Below are 27,325 nucleotides of genomic sequence, written 5' to 3'. Positions count from 1 at the left end.
CACTGCAGGAGACACTGAATTTGTAAGGGAGATTTTAACCAGGGAATGGGGAATGGAGCCTTCTCCTATGCTACTGGTGGCAGTCCAAGTTGGCACACTTTGGTGAAGACCAGTTGGCAACAGGGATCATATGTCTTGGGGAAAAAAACGAAGCAAAAACCACTCATGCTCTAAACCCAGTAACTCGACTTACAGGCACTCATCCAAGGGAAGTATTTGCAGATGTGCTCAAAGGTGGATTTAAAAGGATCACAATTTGCTCTTTATGAAAAAATTAGAGCAATCTAAAATATTAACAATTGGGACACAATGAGGTAGGGCTTTGTGTTTTCAAAGTCGACTACTGAGAGTAGCCGGGATGCCTAGGACCCCTCAAAGGCTATGGGGAGGGTAACCATGGACCGTGACCTTCAGAGGATCGGCCTGGGTTCCCCACCCCTGCCTCAATGGTACGGCTCTGCTTCCATCTGACTTGCCTTTGAAGAGAGGGTTCTGCAACTTCAAAAAGCTTGCAAAACATTACCAGTGTTGTAGAAAATGAAGTGATACTATGTTAAACTGAAAAATTGGTTAAAGTGAAGACTTGGTATCCAGGTAAAATGACGTTATTTCTTTTAAGAGTGTATCTTTTTAGTGCACTATTTTTTATTTTTTTCCTTTGCTAAGCATTTGTTTTACTTTAGTTGTTTTATTTATTCTAAAAATATTAATAGTTTTGAAGACTTTTAAAAATTGGTTACAATTTTGTTATGTGTATTTTACCACAGTTAAAACCTTTTTAAAAAAATTGGCTACGAAACACCACCTACAGTATGATCCCATTTTTGTAGAAAAATAATACTTATCCATGTTTAAGACAAATGACTGGAAAGTGAGAAAGTGAACTCTCAACCATGGCTATCTCTAGAAGGAGGGATGAAGATTATTTTCATCTCACGTTCCTTTCTTCATTTTATAAATTTTAAATATGTACATTAAGGAAGAAAATACCTGTGTCGGTGGTAAAAAAAAAATTAAAGAAATTCGAAACACTGATTAAAGTGGAAGAGAAAAAGAGGGAAAAGTAGCTCAGGAAAGTTACTCAAATTATTTTTGATGACAGTGTCCTTTTTAACACTCAAGGTTATTACCGACAATAAGAGAGTCCCTTCTGCTTCCGAGAGCGATGTGAGGAGAAATCCATTGCTAGTGGTGAACTCAAATAGCTGAAGAGCAATCGTTCAATAAAGCGAGTTCCCAGTCACCTCTAACAGCTTTGGGAAGCTTTGGGACCATCAAGGCAGAAGCAAGGGGAAGAAAATGGAAGGAGAGAGGTCAAAGGAAAGATAGCAATCAGAAAACTCAGGCCAGAACAGCTCGGGGCCAGTTTTTAAATTTTCAAGGGGAAAATTCTAGACATAATAAGGGATATTTTCTCAGCTTCCTGAGTCACCACCCACACTCCCTCATTTCCTCTCCTTTGCAACACTGAACACTGAACATGAAAATTAATGGGAGCTGTAATAATGACTCCCAGGAGGAATAGTTTCTGCACAAGAGAAAGTCAAAGAAAGCATTCAGAATTCTGGGAATATCCCATGGAGATGGGTGAGGGTGAAAGCAATGCAAAATGAGAAGTGCGGGGTGGTTTGTCAGGGAAAAGGTGGGGCAGGGGGTGTGAGCTCCAAATTACACACAATCCCCAAACTTCCAGCTCTCTCCTCCTCCTCACCTTCCCCCCACCCCCATGACAGGTGCCACGTGACCATGAGGAAACCTGCTCACTGGGTGGGGCTTTGAGGCGCACCTATTTTTGTCTGCTTGTAGCATTTTTTGCACTGGTCAGAAACCAGATATGGCTTCGACTCAGCCCAGCTCACTCTGCCTGACAAGAGTTCCTGGAGCAGCCTATTTACTCCAGGAGAGAGAGAGACCCACACACAGACACACAGAGGCACAGACATACAGACAGACACAGACACACAGACAGTCACACACAGACATACAGAGAGATGGACACAGACACGTACAGATGGACACACACAGACACACATGGATAGACACAGACAAACAGGCATAGACATACAGACACAGATGTGTACATAGAGAAATACAGACAGACAGACAGACAGACACACACACACACACACACACACACACACACACACACACAGATACACAGAGAGCAGAGACACCCAGAAGAAGACATCCTTCAGGCCCCAGAGGCGATCCATCATGAAGGTAACCTTAATAGCTGTGTTTCCTTCCTCTCTCCACCTCTAGCTTACCAAGCTGTCACTCATTCTAGGGGCTCCTTTGTCCTAGATCACAACTCGCTCCTTGGAACTCTACCTCATTTCCAATTATTCAAATTGAGCAGAAAATGTATTTTTCTTTTCTCTAACTGTAAAGCCACAGGGTCAGGTGCATATCTGAGTCATCCACATTCACTCGTCTTCTTTTGCCTGCTGCTTTCACAGATGTCAGCTCCTATCTCTGAACTCAAATGCAAATTTCACCAAGCAATTTGCAGTCCTGTGTGCGTGCACACACACATCTATGCGAACCATCATCTTCAGAACAGCTAAGTGAACATCCAGGGAGGGTCTGGACCGGCGTTTCCTCCCCAGGCCCCAGCTGATGGCACTGCCATGTGAAAGGCATGTGGCTTTGGGGAGCGGCTTATGTCCTGAGAACACCCTGTCACCCACTGCTACTCTTCTGTACAAAACAGAGTTAGCAGCTGTTCGTCAGCATTCGCAAAGGCTACACGACTTGAAGAGGCAGAATCCTCGGAAATCAGTCACTGTCGCTGAAGTCAAATGGGCCTCATGGATCAAAAAACATATCCCCATAGTCCTGACTGTAGGGTCTTTTTTTATTGTCTTTTTAACGGGTTTGACCCTGATGTTATCTTTTTCCCATTTTCTGCTATAAATAAAACTGCTTGATTTCCTAGTCTGTAGTGTGTGGTTTGGTTTTTATATCCTAACTTTTATAAACAACCATTTGAGCAAAGTGAAAAATATTTTCAGCTTATATCCTTTTGGTAATCTTCAGAGATGCTAACTTGGTTAACTCTTAAACCTGAGGAAATTCTAGTTCATACTGTTTTCCCCAATAAACTGAGAAAATGTGTTAAAACCTCCAAAAACGAATCTTCAACTTTACATTTTAAAAGCTATCTTCTCAAATTCTAGAGAAATCCAGCAAGGTCCTGGCTAGAAAAAAGTAATAATTGCAGGGGCCATCCTACTTTGCAAAGCTAGACCTCAAAACACACCAGACCTGCCAAGAGGCCATCTGAGCGGTGCTCCAAGCCGGGCTTCTGAAGGAGGGGGCGGTGAGTAAAGCCGACAGCTGAACAGCTCTTCCCCCACTCCCCTCCCTGAAAGGCTGAAGCCAGTGCCCAGCCAGGCTCCCTCCGTTCCTGTCAGCCTTTACCTCCACGCCACTGGCAGAAGCTCCGCCGTATACCAGGAAAGGGGCAACATCACGGAACCAGAGAAGGGTTTCTTTTCCTTCACATTCGCTTGGCTTCTCAACGATTGAAATATTGGGTAGGCTTGATTTTCTTCCAATTCACTGCTTTTATTCAGCCTATAAGTCTTTTGGGGAAAGTTTCACCTTACATTTTCAACTACTGATTTAAACATCATGCCTCATTCAATGTTGCTCGTGAAATATTAGCACTGTATCTTAAACCGACATGCCTGCTTACTCGAAATCCTCATTACTGGGGGAAATTTAGTGTAATTAACTCCAAATAGAAGAATTAGCTGTATTAGTCAAGTGTTGGTTCTGGTCCATTAATAAACCACACAACAAATTAGTCCTTGGTCTGTTCAGAATACCTGGGCCCTTGATGGTGCCATTCTGTGTTTTAGGCACCTCTGCTCCACATTTATTCACCTTTTTCAGAGACTCACTCACCCCTAGCTGTGCGTCTTAATGACCCAAAGGCACTGAAGATCCGGCTTAAATGGCCTTAAAGAAAATTACCTTCTCGGTTATAGCTAGGAAAGTATCTTAGCAGCTGTGTTTTCACTGAAACGGTTATAATATCAAAAGATTTGCAAGCTACCTCACATTTATTATCCCCCATCGATATTTAATAATTTCACTCTCAAGCACCGCAGCCTAATTTACGCCTTGCACACTGGCAATAGTAAGACGGTGTCCTCCTCCCACAGTGTCCTCACGGGGCTCAGCTGATATTTAGCAGCAACATGATTAACCCAAAGGATGAGACAGAGCGGGCCAAGAATTCACCCCCCCGAAAAGGACTGATTTAGCTGCTTCCATTCAGTTTACAGAAAATGAAGACCTCAGAAGACACTTTCTTCAAAATGATCTAAAGTCAGAACTCTCAAAATACCACACACTTATAACCGGTCACACTTCCTCGGGGTGGGAGCTGGAATCCCCCTGCTGTTGGAGGGAGTCTGATACAGAAATGTTTTCTGACCTGGGCCTGCAGATCCCTGCTCAGGTGGTCTAGCAAGAAGATGCTGAGGGGCTTCCCTGGTAGCGCAGTGATTAAGAATCCACCTGCCAATTCAGGGGACACAGGTTCGATCCCTGGCCCAGGAAGATCCCACATGCCACGGAGCAACTAAGCCTGTACATCACAACTACTGAGCCTGCGCTCTAGAGCCCGCGAGCCACAACTACTGAGCCCATGAGCCACAACTACTGAAGCCCGCGCACCTAGAGCCCGTGTTCCGCAACAAGAGAAGCCACCACAATGAGAGGCCCGCACACGGCAACGAAGAGTAGCCCCAGCTCACCGCAACTAGAAAAAGCCCACGCACAGAAACGAAGACCCAACACAGCCAAAAATTTAAAAAAATTTAAAAAAAAGAAGAGGATGCTGGGGGAGTAGGGAAAACACCACCTCACAGACGCAACTCTGTGGAACACACACTCCCAGAAAGAATAAGGGTAGGCGGGGGCGGGGGGGGGGGCGGCTGACGTGGCCACGAGGCAGTGAGGGCCATGGGGTGATGGACAATAGAGTTAAGTGTAAATCTAGCTTAACAGCCGGGCCCTTTGAGCCAATCCCTCTATTAGTTGTCACAGGAGCCCTTGCCATCCTAACTATTTTAATGTACCCCTGATTTATACCAAACTGCCAACCACCTGCCACCCAAACCTGTACTGAAACAGCACACGGCCACCACCAAGGCTGCAAAGGCCCATCAAGAGATGACTGATGCCCTCCATCTCCCCTAAGCCAGTAATTGTCCTCAAGCCTTTTGGGGTAAATGGAAAAGCTAAGCCCTCGAGGCCCCACAGCCCATTCCCTCCCCATTTGGCTAAGGGCCGTAGCTTCCACCACCAGCGGGCTGGGGCTGTGTGGGGAAAGAGCCTGCTGCCACCGGGGCCCTTCCAGGAGAAGCCGCCCTGCCCTAGCTGAGGCGAAAATCCTACGCTGGGGAGAGGAAGTCAAGAGAAAGAGCTGGGGCTGAAAGGTTGTAATGTTCAGCTCAGCCCCGCATGAAGGGAAATGCAAGGGTCCCGCGCCTGCTGGCTTTCTGGATCAAGTTCCCTCAAGGCCCTAAGGACCTGTGGCTCCTGTTCATATCCCCCGAGTCCCCTATTTCCCTAAATGACTCAGTAACCGCAGTCCAGCTACGTGAAGCAACTTGAATGAGCTGATGCTCCTTATACTCAGAAGGGCCTATCTAAAGCCTCACTCATTAGCCAAATTTCACCAACCCAGCGAGCAAGCACTCCCACAGCAAGGCGCTGCATCTGGACGTCTGGACGTGATCCTCGGCTGCAGGAGGCTTAAAAACCCAGGTCCTCCAGCGTCTTGTTTCACCAACTTGTAAGTGATCGCCGGGGAAGAAGGGAGGCCCCAAGCAGTGGCTCTAGAAGGGGAGTTCCAAACCAGCGGCATCCCCCGGGAACCTGTCAGAAATGCAGATTCTCTGGCCTCACCCCGGACCTCCTAAATCAGAAGTCACAGGGGTGGGGCCTATAGCAGTCTACGTTCCACCAAGCCGTCCCAGAGGTGCTGACACCCACGCTGGCGTGAGAACCACTGTCCAGAGGAATAAGAAGGTTGCCCGCACCGCAAGGTTACAGGAGGTCCAAGACCCTCCGAAGTGGTGAGCTGAATCCGAACTTGCAGGAATGAGCACTTTCATAGCGTGCTCCTCTCTACTCCCTACCTGCCAGGAAAAAAACTGGTTCTTGCCAGGAAATATTATAGCCACGGAAAGCTCAAAGCACATGGCAGTACAGAAAAGGAAACGGCAAAATTCTGACTCCCCCTCTTAGAAGCATCCAATTCCTCCTCAGTCTAATGACCCTGGCAAGAGGGCAGATAAGAGGCAGATATGCGAGGCCTAATCTCTTCACTTACTTCCCAAGGACCCAGGAACGAGGGAGAGCAGTAAATATTTAAGAGACTACGATCCTTGTGACAAGTGGGAAAACTGAATTGAAAGCCTAGTACATTCTGAGGAAGAGACCGTCACTCCCATGACCATGACCTTCCATCCTGGAGGAGTAGTGAGCTATAGACTATACAGGCAGCAGGGGCTTCCAGGAGTGACATGTTGGCTCCTTGCAAGGGAAGAACTAACGAATGGAGGTTGTAAGGTTACGGAGGATAGGATTCTAACAAAAGAGAAAGTTAGTACACACAGGTCCAGTTTGTTGCCACTTTCTATTTCACCGCTGCTTAGTAACAACCTGTACTTCACCTTTCGGTGACATTTTCATTCACCCATCTCATTCAACAGTGAAGCTGAATTCAAGAAGATGGAGGTGAGAGTTAGCAAGATGCTCTAACATCAGACACTGGGGTCCAGATTTCCCATTATCTGCTTGGCTTGAGGTCCAGTTTCCAGGAAAATGGTGCATTAAATGACCAACTACACCGATCAGCATTTATACACACTTTCTAAATTTTAGCAGTATATCTATAATGATTGCCTTAGGACAAATTCCGAGAAATGGAATTACTGGCACAGTGGATGTGAAACTATACACAAAGATTTACATACAAAGATGACCACCGTAGTTTTATTTTCAGTGGCAAAAAAGATGGGGAACCTGATGTCTGCCCTGAAGTGTCTGGTTAAACAACTGTGGTATATTCTTACAATGGGACTAAAATGTTCTCAGAAGAGATTTAATGATTTTTGGGAAATTCTAATACACTAAGGGAACAAAGGATCAATATAGTAAATACCATGTTTCAGGGCTTCTATAAATCTAAATGGCATAACAATCCCCTGGAGATCCTGTTAAAATGCAGATTCTGATTCAATAGGTCTAGGGTGGAGCCTGAGATTCTGCATTTCTAATGAGCTCCCAGGTGACGGGACAGTATTTCTCCACATTTTACAATCAGAAAAAATTGGGGCTTCCCTGGTGGCACAGTGGTTGAGAGTCCACCTGCCGATGCAGGGGACACGGGTTCGTGCCCCGGTCCGGGAAGATCCCACATGCCGCGGAGCGGCTGGGCCCGGGAGCCATGGCCGCTGAGCCTGCGCGTCCGGAGCCTGTGCTCCGCAACGGGAGAGGCCACAGCAGTGAGAGGCCTGGGTACCGCAAAAAAAAAAAAAAAAAAAGTATTTTTTTAAGTTTTCAATGAAACATCCAGAAAAGGCTGATCTATAGAGACCGACAGTAGGCAGTGGGCCTGGGGGGTGGGAAAGAACTATAAATGGGCATGAACGGTCTCGTTGGGGTGGTGAAAATATTCTAAAGCATTTTATGGTGATGGTTGTACAGCTGTGTACGTTTACTAAAAATCACAGAAATGTATATTTTAAATGAGCGAATTATATATGTAAAATATGCCTCAAAAAATCATTTTAAAGTGTTTTTTTAAATGACCAGGCAGATTTTTTTAAATGATCACATAGCACTTCTAAAAAAACTGAAATTATTTATTATTTTAAAATAATAATAATTTGAGAGGAGAGTAAGTGGGGTGTTCATGTTTAATGGGTACAGAGTTTCAGTTTGGGAAGATGAAAAAGGTTTAGAGATGAATCATGGTGATGGCTGCTTAACAATGTTAATATATTTAATGCTACAGAACTGTACACCTAAAATGACTGAAATGGTAAACTTTGTATTATATACTATTTACCACAATAAAAATGATAATAATAATAAAATACCTAAACATGAACAGGAGCTGCTTTAAAGTATTGCCAAAGAAGTGTTTCTTTCTCTGCTTCCTTCTTGAGGCCCACAGTATGATTCCTGCAAGGGCCCCATCCTGGCTTGGTGCTCCCATTATAGTGGGTTGAATAGTGACTGCCCCCCAAAAGATATGTCTACATCCTCATTCCCAGAACCTGAAGATGTAAGTAAGTTAAGCATCTTGACTCACGACCCTTTTTCTCATTGCAAACCCCACTATTTTTTAAAGAATTTTTCTTTGAAAAGCATTCATTAGGATGATAGAATAACAGACCCCAGAACTCTGAACAACTCTCTGAAAATGGGGCATAAAATCAGATGAGTGTATTTTAGATGTCTATTCATATTCATTAACTCAAGTTTTGGGAAACAAATGGGCAAAAACTGTAAACACTAAAAAAAAAAATTCTCATCTAATTTTACAAATTTTACCACTTTTAAAGCTGGACATTTGTAACTAAAATAACTATATCCATATCCTTAACTTTCTATCCCAAGTACATCATGCAATCAATTCATTGGTTCCAATTTTCCATGGGTTACTTCCAAGACATTAGAGAACTCAACTTCCAAAAAAACCCTGCTGGCATTCAAAGACCAAAAGAATTACTAAATCTTCCTACTGGAAAATCCAGGCCACTGTTCCCCCAAATGGGCTTAAAATGAACATATATCAATTATCTGACGACCATCTGGTTGCCAGCAAGAGACTTTTGGAAACCAGGCTTAAAACAAAAATGCAGAAACCAGCACATAGTTCAGAAAATCAACAAGATTCAATACTCAAATCACATCTCCCTCCGTAGTTTTTTACCAGCTTTTTTTTTTTTTTGGCGGTACAAGGGCCTCTCACTGTTGTGGCCTCTCCCGTCACGGAGCACAGGCTCCGGATGCGCAGGATCAGCGGCCATGGCTCACAGGTCCAGCCGCTCCACGGCATGTGGGATCCTCCCGGACCGGGGCACGAACCCGTGTCCCCTGCATCGGCAGGCGGACTCTCAACCACTGCGCCACCAGGGAAGCCATTTACCAGCTTTTTGATCTCTGATTCTGGAAGCTTCATTTTCCTTAGTCGCTATTCCCTTGACTTCTTCTCATGGTAAAATTATAACTACAACTTACTCTGAGATTCTTTGAAAAGATGATGATGTGAAGAGTAGGTTTGTTTTCTATTCGTGTATGTCTAAGAAACGTGGTACACAATTAAGCTAAACTCAAAATAACTGTTTAGCTGGTGCCTTTTTGTTATTCGAAGAATGTTATCACCACACAAAGAGGAAATCTCAAATCCAAAATGTTATTTTAAGAAACACTCTATCCTGGGGTGGTTCTATTTGGAGGCGACTGCCTCTGGGGTATAATTCAAGGGGCACTGAAAACGTATCTACCCAAAAATCCCTGTCCCCCATCCCCACTCTCCAGTCTTCCAGAGTTTGAAGTTTTCAGCATGAGATTTAATAATGGACTCAAACAGTGCTAGAACCAAAAGGAGCCTTAGAATTCATCTGGTTCAACTCCCTAAATACATAGATATGGTTATGTGACTTGTCCAAAGTATGGTTCATTCTGTAACAAACATTTCGTGAGCACCCAACCAGCACCAAGCACAGCGCCAGGTACCAGGCAAAGGGAGATACCTCCCCACCCTCTGTCCCGCTCTCTCTAAATTCATAAGCTAGTCTAATGAGAGACAAAATTCAATACCAGAGCTTTAAGAAAAAAAGGTGCCCTCAGTCACAAGAGCAGAAGCGAAGGTTTGCTGGTCTTTGCAGGTCAAGTTTTTGGCATAAAAATTCTCAAACTGCTCAGGATTATTCTCTTAACTGGAAGATCATGGTGCTGTGGCATGAAATTATTATGAGCCACAAAACACTCTATTCTAAATGGGGGCATAAAGTAAACCCCAGAGTCGTTGACAGATGAATGAATACACAAAAATGTGGTCTATCCCTACAATGAAATATTCTTCACTGTTAAAAACGAAGGAAATTCTGACACATGCTCCAGTACAGATCAACCCTGAGGACATTCTGCTAAGTGAAATAAGCCAGTTACAATAGTACAAATACAGCATGATTCTACTTATATGAGGTACCTAGTGTAGTTAGATTCAGAGAGACAGAAGGTAGAATGGTGGTTGCCAGGGGCTGGGGGGAGGAGGAACAGGGAGTTGTTTGTTCTTTAATGGCTAGAGTTTCAGTTCTGCCAGATGAAAGAGTTCTGGAGATCAGCTGCACAGCAATGTGAATACACTTGACACTACGGAACCATACCTTTAAAAATGATTAAGATGATAACTTTTATGTTATGTGTATTTTACCATAATTTTTAAAAACAGCACCTAAGGAGATGAGCCAAATCCAGTCAAAGACAATTTTTTCCACCTCAAGCATCCAATTTTCTCTGCATGTCTGGGGCCATGGTGGGATCCATGAGCTCTGAGTCATAATTCTAAATAAAACAATGAGAAAGGTGCTGCCTTCAAAAGAATCAAGGTCGGGGTGGAGGGGGAGAGTAAGGAGGAGGGAGAACCAATGAAATGAGATTGGCCAGCCACTGGTAATTGCTGGAACTGGACGATGGGTACAAAGAGGGTCATTATACTATTCCCTCTACTCTAGTGCACATGTGAAACATTTCTAGTGATAACCCATAAAAGTGAAAACCTGGTTAAGAGAATTTCCTTGTCTGAGCAAATGCAAGAGCTTATCCCTTAGATGTCTAGTGTAGCTGGTAATCTTCATTCATTCTGTCCCAGCAAGGCAAAGCCCCCGAGACATTGCAATCAATTTCAGAGTAGCAACAGTGTGAGCTAACACTGCTGCCAGCATGCGTAGCTTTCTTTTTACCCTTTTGAATAGGATACACTTATATCATTCAAATCTCCAAAATAAAACACACACACACATACACACACACACGCACAGACACACACAATCTAGCTCCCACTACCCCAGTTACCACTACTGCTCCTAATTGTAATTAGTTTCTTGCATATCTTCCAGTTTCTTTAAGCAAATGTCATAGGTTAGTGTATGATTCATGCTCTCCCGAACCTTGCTTTTCTCACTTAACAATATATTTGGGAGGTCTTTCCATGTCAGTAAAAAGTGTTCTCATTCTTTTTTCTGGCTGTGGAGTATCCCATATAGTATGGAGATGTACTGTAATTTATTCTTCCCAAGTTGATGGGAAGCTTAGTTGTTCCCAATATTTTCCTATTATAAACCAGATCATACCTATGCTATGAACAAAATTAATCTTATTAGAACAAGGTCGCTCAATATACACTGGGACTATTATATACCTCCACGGTGCGTTACTATTATTCTGGACTAGTAATTTTCCTCTTCTCCTCGGATCTTTACCTGTTCCAGATGTAGCCTAAGCTTAAGCTAAGCTTGTCCACAAGGCCTTTCCTGACCCTCTGGCCCACGGTGAGCACTCTTTCCTTCTTAATTTCTACACTACACATCCTCGTTCAACTTTGCGTGGATTGTTGTTTATTTTTTGAATGTTTGATGCAAATGAATTGTGTGGCGCTGGAGGCCATAACTATTATCTATACTACCTACTGTCTGCACAGCACCTAGCAAGGTTTTAGCAAATAGAGCATACTCAATAAACACAAACCGATTCACTGGAATCAGTAAATGCTTCCCTTACTCGTAATTTGTAGGTTTTCTAGACCTGAGAGGTCTTTCAGAGAAGGGTTCTAGCCAGTTTTGCTCTGTGAATTACTGTAAAATCATAATTAAGTTGTAATTCACTGCAAAAAAAAATTAAAATCCAACAGATTGAGTCCTCCTGGCATGCTCTGCACACAGAACAGGAAACATCATGACATTCGGGAGGTGCCCGACATCTCAATTCACAGGCACAAAATGATACTTAAATAGCATCTGTAGTGGTGACACAGCCAAGATATACAAGAAAGCTACAAGTAACATTTATGGGGGGTAGAGAGAAGCTCCCTCACACTTTTAGGGCAAAATATCGGCATGATTCTCAGTCACATTTCAATTTTACTCCACAATCTATTTCATTCATTCAATCAATCTATACTGAGAGTAGCTGCAGAAGAGCTCTTTGAGGAGGTGACTTCTGAGCTAAAACCTGCAAGACGAATGGAAGCTGTAGACCAGGCGAGGACACTTCTCCTGGGAAGCTGCCAGCTGCAGGCAGAGGGACACAGACGGCAAATTGGGTTCCAGTATCATTGCTGTTATGGCTTGAATTGTATCCTCCAGAAGACGTTTAAGGTCCTACTCTCCAATACCTGTGAATGTGACCTTATGTGGAAATAGGGTCTTTGCAGACAATCAAGTTAAGATGAGGTCATCTGAGTGGGCCTTGATCCACATGACTGACATCTTTACAAAAAGGAGAAATTTGGAAATGGAGATGCGCACGCAGAGAGAACGCCGTGCGAGGATGAGGGCAGAGATCAAGGTGACGCATCTACAAGCCAAGGAACATCAAAGCTCACCAGCAAACCCCCCAGGAGCTAGGAGAGAGGCCTGGAACAGAGTCTCCCTCAGAACTTCAGAAGCTAGGAGATAGGCCTGGAACAGAGTCTCCCTCAGAACTTCAGAAGCTAGGAGAGAGGCCTGGAACAGAGTCTCCCTCAGAACTTCAGAAGCTAGGAGAGAGGCCTGGAACAGAGTCTCCCTCAGAACTTCAGAAGAAATCAACCCTGCCCACTCCACAATCTTGGACTTCCAGGCTCCAGAACTGTGAGACAATACATTTCTGTTGTTTAAGTACCCCTAGTTGGTGGTACTTTGTGACGGCAGCCTTAGCAAACTAATACAGTGGATATTAGGTACAGGAAATATTTATACCACACCCAAAGGTGCTTTCAATTAATTTTAGCAGCAGAATCCTTGTCCTAAATAAAATTGTACCTGGAACACCAGTATGTTAGGAGATTAAAAGGATGAAAAGGATTAATCAGAAGAAAATATTTCATTGCGTGTTATAAACCCATGAAGTACCCACTTCCTCTGATCCCAGGAGTTCTTTGCAACCCTGTTTGAAAAGCACTTAAAAGGAAAGTAAAAAAAAAAAAGAAAGAAAGAAAGGAAAAAACCCCTCAAATCAGGCTGAAGCCAGAAAACCTAGGTGGGGGACAGGGTGGTGGTTTCTATCATTATACTATTAAATCACCGGCACCATTTACGAGTACCTGCTCTAAGCCAGGATTATGTCTGTCCCTCACATAGACTCTGAAAGGCAGGTGTTGTGGTCTTCTCTTTAGTGATGGGGGAAGCAAAATTGGAGGAGCTGACTTGCTAAAAGCACCTATATTAATTTGCCAGGGCTGTCATAAAAAATACCACAGACTGGGGGGCTTAAACAACAGAATTGATTTCTCACAGTTCTGGAGACTAGAAGTCCAAAATCAAGGTGTCAGCAGGTTTGGTTTCATCAGAGGCCTCTCTCCTTGGCTTGCAGGCTGCCACCGTCTCACTGCGTCCTCACATGGTCTTTGCTTGGTGTACGCATCCCTGGTGTCTCTCCGTATCCTAGGCCCCTTCTCTTACAAGGACACCAGTTAGACTAGCCTCATATGAATTTGGGGGGGTGTACAATTCAGCTCATAACAGCTCCTTAAGGAAAAAGTCACAGAGCCCACATTCCATCCCAGAACCATTTGGCTCCAAAGGCCATTTTCCTTGGATCACACTGTCTGCCTCTAAAAGGTTCTCTTTATTTGCTATAAAAGAAAATCTATTACTTGAACAATAAGAAAAATAAAGTTCTCTGGCTTGTTTCTTTTTTAAGACTCCCTGCTGAGGTGTAGGCCATGCCTCTGGAAGCTCCCCGGAGAACAGTGTCAGCAGGGCCCCGGGTGTAAGCCCTGGAGGGATGAGGAGAAGGCAGAGGAGAGCCCAAGGAGCCCCGCTGGAGGCCAAACCTAAAAAGCCGTCAGCTTCCGCCTTCAGGGCAGGGGCCCCTGCCCCGAGTTCCTAGGTCATCTCCTAGCATTAGCTACAGCACTGGACAACGGCGTGCATATCAAGAGTTGCCCCAATTTCAGGCTCACTGACAGGAAAAGTCAGTTTCCTCAGCCCTGCTTTCCTCTCTGTATCTCAGCCTCGGGGTGGCTCACCCCAGGCTGACTCAAAAAATTCTGGCCAAGACTGCAGTGAGTGAACATTTGAAGTGCCCATCAGAAAGCCCCCCGACTTCTCAGAAAATACAGGCCCCTCACTGTTATCCAGGGCTGTGGCAGCTGCTGCGCCCGCCAGGGGTCATGGAACCACCTTCAAACACTGGCCAACCTCCGTGGCTTCAAATACAAAACCAATAAAATATGGCACCTTGCTGTGCCCTCCCTTGGGCAGGAAAGCAAGGCCCTTAAGAGTGAGGCAACAGAGACCTTAATGATCACCGTCCTGGGGCCCAAAGGGGGGCCGTCCAGGGATGGTCCTCTTTTACCAGAGACCCCATAAAATGAGGATTCTGAAGTGAGCACCCAACCCAAATACGTATATGCCAAACACTGTGCTAGGGCGATGAGGACTAGAAACCAAAGGGTGGTGAACATTTGATTAGGGAGACAAAGCTGGTCACAAATAAGATAATAAAACAACAAAAGGTCCAAAATGCAGCACTGACCGTAATTATCAGTTTTTTAAAAGGACAGTACAGGGCTTCCCTGGTGGCGCAGTGGTTGAGAGTCCGCCTGCCGATGCAGGGGACACGGGTTTGTGCCTCGGTCTGGGAAGATCCCACATGCCGCGGAGCGGCTGGGCCCATGAGCCATGGCCACTGAGCCTGCGCGTCCGGAGCCTGTGCTCCGCAACGGGAGAGGCCACAGCAGTGAGAGGCCCGCGTACCACACGAAAAAAGGACAGTACAAAAAATTATCAATATGGAGTAGACAAAGACGGAAAAGGGAGAAACATCAGAAAAGACTTTACAGAAAACGTAAGGGGAGTGAAAATGGCTATGAAATGACTGTATCACATTAGAGTTACGTTTATTATATTGACATGTTACATTTAGTACATTGTACCAAATGCTAAATGACATGCTCTTCTATTTCAGAGACTCACTGAGAAGTAAATATTGCAACCTCTTTAGTAACAAAGGTCCATTTCTAACCACCTCAATTCTAATTGAGACACTCCGTCAAACATCACCAGAAAGTCACCTACCTGGGTATCGTCTCCCAGCTTTACACATGTACTTCTTACTCCACGGTTGACAAAAGTAAAAGCCAGTTCCAGACCAATTCCAGGAGAAAGTCAGTAAATAAATCTCCCCCTTGGTTCCCCCAAGGCCAGGAGTCAATCCCTAGAATGGTCACTAGGGAGACTGTGGGCTCCTCCTAACCAATTATGGCCCTTCCCATAGATGAGGTTCAACCACAGGGTTTATTAATCCATAGTTTATGCCAGGCAGAAAAAAAAAATGCCTGCTGGAAGCAAGCCAGGATATATATGTATGTATGTATGTATGTATGTATGTATGTATGTGTGTGTGTATATATATATATATGTGTGTGTATATATATATATATATATATATATATATATATATATATATATACGATTGGTAGAAGGGCAATTAGCAGTATCTATGAAAATTCTAAGGACAGACTCTTAACCCAACAACTCCACTGCTAGACATTTATCCTTCAGGTGCACTCACATAAATAGGGTGCTTTGTTGTTGATGAAAAAGAAAGGCCTGAAAGAACCCCAAATAGGGCACCAACTGCACAGAATAAGGTGCAGACATAGAAGGAAACTTTAACTGAAAAAAGCCATTCGGATCAGACCTTGCATACTGTCTAGTTTGTGGGGTTTAAAAAAATTTTTTGTATGTTTTTATTGTTTGTAGTTGCATTAAAAATATCTAGGGAATTAAAAAAACAAGAGGGGAGTAAAGTAGGGAATATTTAAGCTCTTCTGTACTGCTTCAATGTTTTTACCACGAGGTTTTTTTTTTCCATTTTAAACACGTATAAGAAAAATACTTGAGCAATGAGAATTCATGAGAACATAGCCCTAAATTACTCTCAGAAGTGAACAGTATTAAAGGAAGACTCACTGATTGTCAATGGCCTGTAATTCCTACTCAGGAAGTAGCCTGAGTTAAGAGTGGTTTTCATGAGCAAGGCCTGAAACCTAAATGGTTTCTCATTAATCATCATTTAATCAGAAAACCAAAGAACTTTCCACACTCCATTCTGCAAGCTGAGTGCATAAACAAAATTTTATCAATGCACTTTCCATAATTTTAAGGGGCAAAAGTACGTAATATAATCAAAATACAATCCAGCACATTATGACCTGGATACTTGTTCATTAGATGCTAAAATTTCCTTATTTCTATAAGGAAAAAAAAGCTGTGAAAGGCTTAGATGCACACCATGAATCCTCAACAGAGCTCTGCATGTAAAAGCAAAAGCAAAAGTAGATACAAAACAAATGTACACAACAGGAGGCTGAGTGAATAAATTATACTGTAGCCATACAATGAAACGCTCTGCAGCTCTATATCATAGACATAGAAATATATCTGCAGTGATTATAACAGCATTTGTGGCACAGCCCTATTTGAAAAATGATACACATATTTATACACTTGTGTTCAAAAAGGTTAGAAGGAGCGAAAGCATAATGTGAATTGTATCAATAGTTATCTCTGGGCAGTTGGATCACAGGAGATTTTGTATGTGCATATTTCAGCTGATCTCTATTCTAACTTTTCTATTACAAAACATTTTTAATTGTGTGATTTTTGACTTTAAAAAATGGTGGCTATCTTATCCTTCCCTGGGATAAGAACCCAATGTTCTTTTGTGGAAGCGAATTTCACGTGAAATGTGTTGCTTGTCCTCTTTTCTGCCCCTTTGTGGGGCTTTCAATAGTTTTTCTGATGCTTTAGAAACTAGAGAGAGAGGGAAATGACAGGTGTAACCAGGGGCAATTGTGTTGCAGGGGACATTTGACACTGCCTGAAGACGTTTTTCACTGTCACAACTGGGGGAGGAAAGGAGGTGTGTGTATTGGCATCTAGTGGGTAGAGGTCAGAGATGCTGCTAAACATCCTACAGTGCATGGGACAGCCCCACAATAGGCTTAAATAGCCGAAAATGTCAACAGTGTCGAGGTTGTGGAATCCTGTGTTGGGGTTAATGAATCTCCAGGTGACGTCCTAATGCTCCATAAGCAGCACCCTCGAGGTGTAAACTAGTATATGTAGGATGGATAAACAACTAGGTCCTACTGTACAGCACAGGGAACTATACTCAATATCCTGTGATAAACCATAATGGAAAAGAATATGAAAAGAAGAATGTCTATATGTGTATAAATGAGTCACTTTGCTGTACAGCAGAGATTGGCACACCATTGTAAATCAACTAAACTTCAATTTTAAAAAAATAAAATTAAAAAAACCCCACAGCACCGTCGAATAGCTGCATAAGGCATGTCTGGCAGGGTAGAAAATGCTGATGGAGGCAGAATATCTGCGTCGAATCTGGGATCAGCTCCTTTTCTGGCTGTAAAACCTCAGGCAGGTGACCACGTCGGCCTGCTGACCTTGCATCCTCCTTCCGAAAATGGAAATACCACCACCCACACCACAGGGCCAAGAAGTTTCAACGCAATACAGTAGGAGAAAGGGTTTTGTAAATAATAAAGCACCAGGCATTTGTGAACAGTATTATCACTCCAGGCTACTCATCGTCTAGATTCAGCAATGAGCTCACACAGAGGATTTCAATGGGTCTTCGCCTAGCACATTCCTACTGCCCTTAGTCACACATCACGGCAGTGATTTTCACTAAAGACGGGGACTGGAAAACATCAAGAACGCTGTTTTAATACTACATGTTCCTTGACCTAAATTGTGAAGCAGTAGAACTTAGTGGTCAAATGACAAGACCTGAAGTTTCAGAGTGAAAGAATTTATCGGGACTTCCCCGGTGGCACAGTAGTTAAGAATCCACCTGCCAACGCAGGGGACACAGGTTCAAGCCCTGGTCCGGGAAGATCCCACATGCCGCGGAGCAACTAAGCCCGTGCGCCACAACTACTGAGCCTGCGCTCTAGAGCCCGCGAGCCACAACTACTGAGCCCGCGAGCCACAACTACTGAAGCCCGCGCACCTAGAGCCCGTGCTCCGCAACGAGAGAAGCCACCGCAATGAGAATCCCGCGCACCGCAACAAAGAGTAGCCCCTGCTCGCCTCAACTAGAGAAAGCCCGCATGCAGCAACGAAGACCCAATGCAGCCAAAAATAAATAATGTATATAAATAAAATAAATTTTTTTAAAAAGAATTTATCATCTGAACCAGGACATTTTGGAATGAAAAGGAGGTTATCGATGTCAATGCTAGGACAATAGGCAAACACCAGGACAGTCCCCTGGCAAACAGGGACATAAGCTCACTCTAAAGGTAAGGATATTCACAGTGCCTACGTCAAAGGCTTGTTCTGATGACTAGATCAGATCAAAGAGGCAAAGCACATAGTACACACTAGTAAATGCTAGCTATGATTTTTTTTTTCTTTCTCCCTCCATTCATCCAGCAAGTACTTACTGCCCTGGCATGACGCTCAGCTCCAAGAAAAGAACAGTAACTCATTCTTTTGTTTTTGTTTTTTTTTAATGTATTTATTTATTTTTGGCTGCATTGGGTGTCCGTTGCTGTGCGCGGGCTTTCTCTAGTTGCGGCGAGCGGGGGCTACTCTTCATTGTGGTGCGCGGACTTCTCATTGTGGTGGCTTCTCTTGTTGCAGAGCACAGGCTCTAGGCACGCGGGCTTCAGTAGTTGTGGCTTGCAGGCTCTAGAGCGCAGGCTCAGTAGTTGTGGTGCACAGGCTTAGCTGCTCCGCGGCATGTGGGATCTTCCTGGACCAGGGCTCGATCCCGTGTCCCCTGCATTGGCAGACAGGTTCTTAACCACTGCTCCACCAGGGAAGTCCCAATACAGCCGCTCCCTATCCCCAGCGGGGTGCCTCCTCTTGGGCCACAGTGTGTGTGTGTTACAGTCCCAGGACTTTTTTTGCACAAGCACAGTCACAACACATGCAGAATTAAGCACCAACCCACAGTGAGCACCACAGGTCAAGAGCTTATCTAGTCCACAACGACTAAAGGATTTTATTATTATCCCAAAGTCCCTGATTCAAGGAAGCTGCTGCAGTTTGACAAAATTTGCTATCACTGCATTTCACCAAGGGCGTTGATTACCCAAATTTTGTAACAGCATGTAATGTTTAAAACCCCAGTAAATGCTCTCTTTCATTTCTGCGGACATCCCATTACAACGAACTATGGACAATTTGTCCACCTAGACAGCCTTGCAGACACACATATTACGAAAGCTGAGTTACTCTAGCTTGCGTTTGTATTGAGATGCATTTATGTCTTTCGCCAAGAAATAAGCAGTTTGCTTCAGTGTGCTAAAACAATTTTCTCTAAAAGTCAATACCGGGGCTTCCCTGGTGGTGCAGTGGTTGAGAGTCCGCCCGCCGATGCAGGGGACACGGGTTCGTGCCCCTGTCCGGGAAGATCCCACATGCTGTGGAGCGGCTAGGCCCGTGAGCCATGGCCACTGAGCCTGCGCGTCCGGAGCCAGTGCTCCGCAACGGGAGAGGCCACAGCAGTGAGAGGCCCGCGTACCGCAAAAAAAAAAAAAAAAAAAAAAAAAAGTCAATACCCACCATGAGAGGTAGAAGTTCCTTATTTCACACAAAAGTTCATTGGCTTCTAGGGGCCTGGGACTCTAATCACAAGTTCCCTTCCCTCCTTCCCATTCACACCCCTCCCCCAAATTTCAGTAAAATTGGTCTCAATTACTATCACCATAAATCCTCACACTTGAATGTTTCCATATCCAACCTCGGGGCCTGGCCCTTTCCCCCTCCTCCTCGTTGTTCATATTTTGCCAGGCCCATGCTCAGCCAGCCTCCTTTTCTGCCCATTTCTGACAGCCCTTACGGAAGCCTTGTTCCATTCCTTGGCTGGTTGTTAGATCTAAAGTACCAGTCAGGCCCCATCACTGGAAACACAAAATATCGATCTAAAAAGAGAAATTCTATCAAGTAAGCTAGATGTGCATAATTCAGAACAAATCGTGGGCATATCTGTTTCTGTTGTACTCCATGCCTGCCTGTCTTGATTCAAAGAAGCTTAATTAGCGGTGTGTGTTTTGATTTGATGGTTACACAGATATGTTCAGTTTGCAAAACTTCAACAAGCTTACTCTCATGTGCATTTTATATATGTATGTTATACTTCCACAGACATTTTAGAAAGTAGCTTACATCATGTAAAGCTCTATGTAAAGTAAGCATATATTACATCTCACCTACACTAGTGTTTGTCAAGCTGTTTCCAAAAGAGTTCCGGTTGCCATCAATTAGTGGGTCATGCAATCAGTTTAGAAGGTCCATGTTATATTTAGTGTCATATCTCTTTAGGATACTTCTCTCTGTGATCGTTTTTCAGACCTTCCTTGTTTTTGATGACCCTGAAAGTTTTAAGGGGTAATGGTTATATATTTTGTATCACTTCCTCTTTTGGGATTTGTCTGATGTTTTCCCAGTGGTTAGATTGAGTTATGTATTTTGCGCAGAAGACTGCAGAGGTAAAGTGCCACAGTCAACACATCATGTCAAGGGTACATATTATCAACGTGGCATTGATATTGACTTCCATCACCTGACTGAGATAGTGGTTGTCAGGTTTCTCCACTATGAAGTTATTCTTGTCTCCTTTCTTCCATAATTTAAAAGGAAGTCATTATGCATAACCTAGACTTAAGGAATGGGGATTTAGGCTCTCTCTCCTTGAGGTCAAAGTATCTACTTAAATTATTTGGAATTCTTTGGCAAGGGGTATTTGTTTATGTGCCCCATTTATTTACTTATTCAATCTTCTTTACATCAATATGGACTCATGGAAATTTACTTTATACTTTAGGCTTTAATCCAATACTAATTTATTTTGTTATTCAAAGTATTTCAGATTTGGCCACTGGGACCTCTTCAGGTGGCTAATTTGTCCCTTTGACATACCTCCATCAATGTAGATTTTTTAAAAATCACTTTCTGGCACTACAAGATGCTCTGTCTCATCCTGTATATTTCCTGCTTCAGCCCTGGAATCATTTTTCCAAGGAACCTTGGTTACTTTGCTAGAGAATGCTTTTAGAAACCTAAATCTGACTGCTAGGTGTGTTTTTTGCTACTGGATATTCACTTCTTCTAGGTCCTGTCAGCTGCTAGAACATGAAGCATGTTAGTACATGTGTGTACTAACCTGTATATATACATATATCTATAAATATTTCATATAGAAATCATCTGAATCTATTTTCAGCTAAACATGAGTTCAAATTAATGTCTTCAACTATAAATCATAACCACAAGAATCATTCTAGCCTATTCACTTCTATAACCTCCCGTCCAATCAGTGAGAAACTTGGCTCTCCCATCTGCCATTCATTTACTTAACTGTTAAATTCCAGTACACATGTATAACAGTATCAGAATTTCTAACCTGTACCCCCAGGGGAAACAGCGTCATCAACTAAAGTACAGCACTTACGTGCAATTTCTTTTGCCTTTACTCTTACAGATTCTACTCATTTCCAAAGTCATTTAGGGCCACGCCTTATCCCCCATCCGCTTCACTAAGATTGTTTTATGCAATTATAAAACAACTAGACTATCTTGTCACAGTATGCATTCCTTCCTAGGATCACCCAACTACTTAAATGATTTTTAAAATGTGCATACATTAATATTTACTCTTTGTTCTGCAAACTTCTCTGGGCTTTCACAAATGCATGTCATGTATCTAGCATCCAAGTATTATACAGAATATTTTGACCACCCTAAAAATTACCTGTGTTTCAGCTAGTCAACTCTCCTTCTATTCCCTAAACCCCTAGCAACCACTGATCTTTTTACTGCCTCTATAGTTTTGCCTTTTCCAGAATTTCCTATAATGTGGGGTCATACATTATTGTGCCTTTTCATACTGGCGTTTTCCACTTAGCAATATGTATGAAACATACATCCAGGCCTTTTCATAGCTCAGTAGCTAATTTCTTTTTATAGCTAAATAATATTACAATGAATGTAATATAGTTTGTTCATCTATTCACCTACTGAGGGGCATCTTGGATTTTTCCAGTTTCTGGCTATTATGAATCAAGTTACTATACATTCATGTACATGTTTTTGTGTCAACATAAGTTTTCAAATCATTTGGGGAAATATCTAGGGGCAGAAGTGCTAAGTCATATATATTTAGCTTTGTAAGAGTATGTTAACTTTTTGGGAAGCTGCCGAACTGCCTTCCAAAGTGGCTGTACCATTTTGCACTCCCATAAGCAATGAATGAAAATTATGGTTGCTCTGTAACCTCATAAGCAGAGGTGAAGTGTTGTTCAGCTATTTTATTTTTAATTGGGATATATGTATTCTTATATCTAAGTTTTAAGTGTTCTTTTTAATATTTTAGACATGAGTCCTTTATCAATGTGTTTTTGAAAATATTTTCTCCCGGCCTGTGGCTTGTATTATGTAGAGAACAAACATATGGAAACCAAGGGGGAAAGAGGGGGTGGGATGAATTGGGAGATTGGGATTGACATCTATACACTATTGACTCTATGTATAAAATAGATAATTAATGAGGACCTACTGTATAGCACAGGGAACTCTACTCAGTGCTCTGTGGTGACCTAAATGGGAAGGAAATCCAAAAATGAGGGGATATATGTATATGTATGGCTGATTCACTTTGCTGTATAGTAGAAACTAACACAGTAAACTAACACAGTAAAGCAACTATACTCCAAAAAAATTTTTTTAAAAAGGAGTGAAATAAAAACAGCTGAGTTCCAAAAAAAAAATTTATAAGGTCCTCACCAGCATTCTGTGTGTGTGTGAGGGGGCGGGTAAGAACACTTCACTTGAGCCTACCTTCTTAAAACTTAAGTGCACAACACAGTACTGCTGCACAGCAGAACTTTACAGCATATTCATCTTGCATAAATGGAACTTTATACCCACTGAATAGCAACTTCCCATTTCCCTCTCCCCCCCAGCCCCTGGCAACCAAGGTATGGAAACAACATCCACCCATTGACGGATGAATGGATAAAGAAACCATGGCATATATATACAATGAAATATTATTCAGCCTTTAAAAAGAAGGGAATCCTGCTATATGCTGACCAGCATTCTTTGAAAAGAACAGAGAATGAAAGAGTGCATCACACACAGTGAAGGCAACTACTGCTTCAGGAAGTGTTTTGCAGCTACATGTATGTGTACATATATGCACATGTGTACTGTATGTGTACATGTATGCTAAGTTGCCAGGTTGTTTTTTAACGGCAAGACATAGTCAAAAAAAAGGCTTGGGGCTTCCCTGGTGGCGCAGTAGTTAAGAATCCGCCTGCCGGGGCTTCCCTGATGGCGCAATGGTTGAGAGTCTGCCTGCCAATGCAGGGGACATGGGTTCAAGCCCTGGTCTGGGAAGATCCCACATGCCGCGGAGCAGCTAGGCCCGTGAGCCACAACTACTGAGCCTGCGCGTCTGGAGCCTGTGCTCCATAACAAGAGAGGCCGCGACAGTGAGAGGCCCGCGCACCGTGATGAACAGTGGCCCCCGCTCGCTGCAACTGGAGAAAGCCCTCACACAGAAACGAAGAACCAACACAGAAAAAATAAATAAATAAATACATTTAAAAGTCATCTTCTTAAAAAAAAAGAATCCGCCTGCCAATGCAGGAGACACGGGTTCGAGCCCTGGTCCAGGAAGATCCCACGTGCTGCGGAGCAACTCAGCCCGTGTGCCACAACTACTGAGCCTGCGCTCTAGAGCCCACGAGCCACAACTGCTGAGCCCGCGTGCCACAACTACTGAAGCCCACGCACCTAGAGCCCGTGCTCTGCAACAAGAGAAGCCACCACAACGAGCAGCCCAAGTACCGCAATGAAGAGTAGCCCCAGCTCGCTGCAACTAGAGAAAAGCCCACGGCACAGCAACGAAGACCCAATGTAGCCAAAAATAAATAAATAAATTTATATTAAAAAAAAAAAAGCCTAAGAGGGAATTCCTTGGTGGTCCAGTGGTTAGGACTCCACGCTTCCATCGTCAAGGGCCCGGGTTCAATTCCTGGCCGAGTCACTAAGATCCCGCAAGCCGCGTAGTGAGGGAAAAAAAAAAACAGCCTAAGGAACACTGAGTACACCAACAAATAATACGTGGATTTGGAAGCCAGAAAGACCTGGGTTCTGATTCTGGCTGCTTATGACCTATCTAACCTCTGTGAGCCTCCATCTCACCACCTCTAAAATGGGGGTAATACTATTTACTCCCCCGAGTTGGTGTTAAGGAATCAATGAGCTGGCAAACAGTCCACCAGAAAGCACTTAGACACCATCCCCACCCCTGCCGCCATTTACATGGTGCCCGGGGCTAGGTTCCGTACCTGTAGGAAGGACGTTTAAAGGAAATATACAAAGATGGGCAGTGTCAACCCCGAACCCCCATCACAGGACCCCCTTCAAGCCTCTCAGGAGAACAAATCATCACCGTTTGAGAGCCGCAGGGTGGGGAAGTTATTGCCCAGCACACTGGCTGATAAATCATCCAGCTGTGGGTTGTGACCAGAGGGAAAAATCACTTTCCAAGATAAGAGTGTTTTCCCATTCTTCTTGGCAGGAGGTGGGGAAAGGCAGAAGGGGAGGAAGGCCTTGTTAAAGAAATACGCATTTGTTTTAAGCAAATCACTTTGAAGACAGGTGGTTTTCATTTTGAGAACAAAAGTGATGCTTAAAACAGTTAGAGGGTGACTCCTGATACCAGCCATGGGCTTGCCAGGAGAGGGAAACGGGGCCCTGGGGTCTGGAGTGCTCCCAAAGTGCCAGAGCAGTGACGGAGGCACATGGGGTGGGGAGGGTCTGGCACAGAAAAGAGGGAACTAACTTTATCAGCTTGCAGTCGCACACTACTTAAAAGGCATCCACTGTATCAGTCATCCAAAGCCTCTATTCGTTCAACAAATATTTGCTGAGCATCTACTATGTGTCTAGAACTGAGTTAGGCGGCCGGGGATACAGTGGAATAAGACAGACAAGGCCTCTGCCCGCACCAGGGCTGAAATTCCAGTGAAGGAGACAGCAAGTGCCAAGTAAATCAATGAGGCAACAAGGGATTTACAGGCTGTGATGTAAGCGCCCTGCAAGAAATAGATGTGGTGATGTGACGGGAAGGGAGAAGGAAACTTAAGATGGAGGAAGTCCCTTTAGATAAGATGGCTCAGGAGGGCTTCTCTGAGTAACACTTGAAAGCAGAACAAGAGCCAGCCAAGCAAGAGCCAAAGAAAGGGTGCTCCCAGGAGAAAGCACCTCAAGTGCCTGGGCCCAGCAGCAGGAAGGGGCTCAGCAGGTGCTAGGGTGGCCAGGGCGGTGGTATGGTAGGAGGAAGTGGCCAAGTGGGAGGGTGACCGCGATGAGGCTGCAAAGATAGGCACGTGCCAGATCATACAAGGCACAGCCGGTGGTGGGCAAGAAGGTGGGTTCCAATGAAGAGCAACAGAGAGCTACTGAAGGTTGGTACATTGTGATACATGACTTTGATGTTGGTTAAGGAAAAAAAGGCACTCTTAAATCATTGCACACAAAACAAAATGTACAGATGATACAATGTCTCCAAAATCAAGGGTAAAAATTACCATTGTGTTACAGCTCATGAGTACAGTTATTAAGGAGTCTTGCCAGCTAGAGACAAACTGTTTTAGCCTAAATATGAGATGAAATACATGGAATTCAATGGGGGCAAAGGGGTGGGAGAACTTGTAACTGACAAGGGAACACTATTATTAGCAATTAACTCACAGGCAGCAAATATAAAACACCCAGTAAAACTAATTAACAAGACAGGCTCTAGAAAATCCCCCTAAACAAGCAAACACACCTAATGGTGGGAAGGCAATTAGGAATTGACCCATGTGCATGGAGGTTGGCTGAATCCATGAACAGGATGACTGAAACAACTGGATGTAAAGTCACGGCGAAGTAGCTCTACACCTACTTCTGAATCAGAAATCAGAGAAATTGCTGAGCAGTGTTCTTCGAGGTTTATCATTCCTTTTTCTTCTCCCTTGCGTCGGCTGAACATAGGTATTGATAACTTGGAAATTCAAAGCTGAAGCAGAAATGGCTCTTCTGAATGATCACTCTCCATCTAGGGCTCTTAGCACAGCCTCCCCAGTCCCCATGATCTCTAAGGCAAACAGATCTGTGAGACATGAGTGCGACACACTCACACCTTCTCCCCGAGACCTCCTTGTTCTGGGGAGTCATGTACCCATGAATAAAAGGGCAACCAGGCCAACTGGCCGGCCTCAAGATAAACCTATGACACCAACCAAGGGAACTCGACGGCCACAAAGGCTGCCCGCAAACAAGCTGGGGACAGCAACATGGGTGGCATTTCAGAGCCCAGCACACTGCTTGCACTGATGGTCTAATATCCCACTGAGGAAGGAGAAGGGGTAAAGGAGGGCAAAATACATCACTTAGGGAGTGCTGACCAAGTGCCAGGTGCTTTCACGCTCATCACTCCAAATAATACAGCAATCCCATGAAGTGCAGTGATCACAATTTTCAAGTGAGAAAAGTAAGACCAGGAGAGATTTGTTAGTGGCCCCAGGCTACAGTTAGCTGAGTGAGGATTTGAGCCTTGCCTGCCACCTGGGCTGGCATCGAGCAACAGGACAGTGACATGAAAAGCCCCCGATCTAACTTTCTGTCCTGCCTCCCTGTCATTCTCCTCTCCTGCCCCCTTATTCCTTCCCACCACAGGAAAGCTGGATTCCACACCTGGCTTCATCCCAGCCTCCCAACTCTGTCAGCTGCCTCAGAAATGTTACCTACTCCCAACCCTTGACAGGGACCCTTCACCCGTGAAAGGGCCATCTGCAGGCGTGGGGACTCGGGGGTGGGCTTGGCTGACTGGGGTTGTCTCGTGTGCCGTGTCCCCTGGAAAAAACTCATTGACAGCGGTCAGGAGAAGGAAAGAGCCATCCCGCCAGATGACAGACCTGTTCCAAATCTTTATAGGTGCCGCTACCAAAGGGGCTCAGCCAAAAGCCACTTCTGTCACTGAGGAGGGCTTG

The 27,325-nt window shown here is 44.1% G+C and overlaps 1 protein-coding gene across 10 annotated transcripts in view; it reads right to left on the bottom strand.

Moving 5' to 3' along the window:
• The window catches only part of SH3KBP1 (SH3 domain containing kinase binding protein 1), a 345,587-nt gene that overhangs the window by 234,821 nt on the left and 83,441 nt on the right, over positions 1-27,325 (bottom strand). The gene's annotated exons all lie outside the window — the stretch shown is intronic.

Source organism: Globicephala melas, chromosome X (assembly GCF_963455315.2).
Source record: "Globicephala melas chromosome X, mGloMel1.2, whole genome shotgun sequence".
Lineage (NCBI taxonomy): Eukaryota > Metazoa > Chordata > Mammalia > Artiodactyla > Delphinidae > Globicephala > Globicephala melas.
The sequence above is the reverse complement of the archived record's forward strand: the minus strand, read 5'-3'. Positions and strand labels throughout refer to the sequence as shown.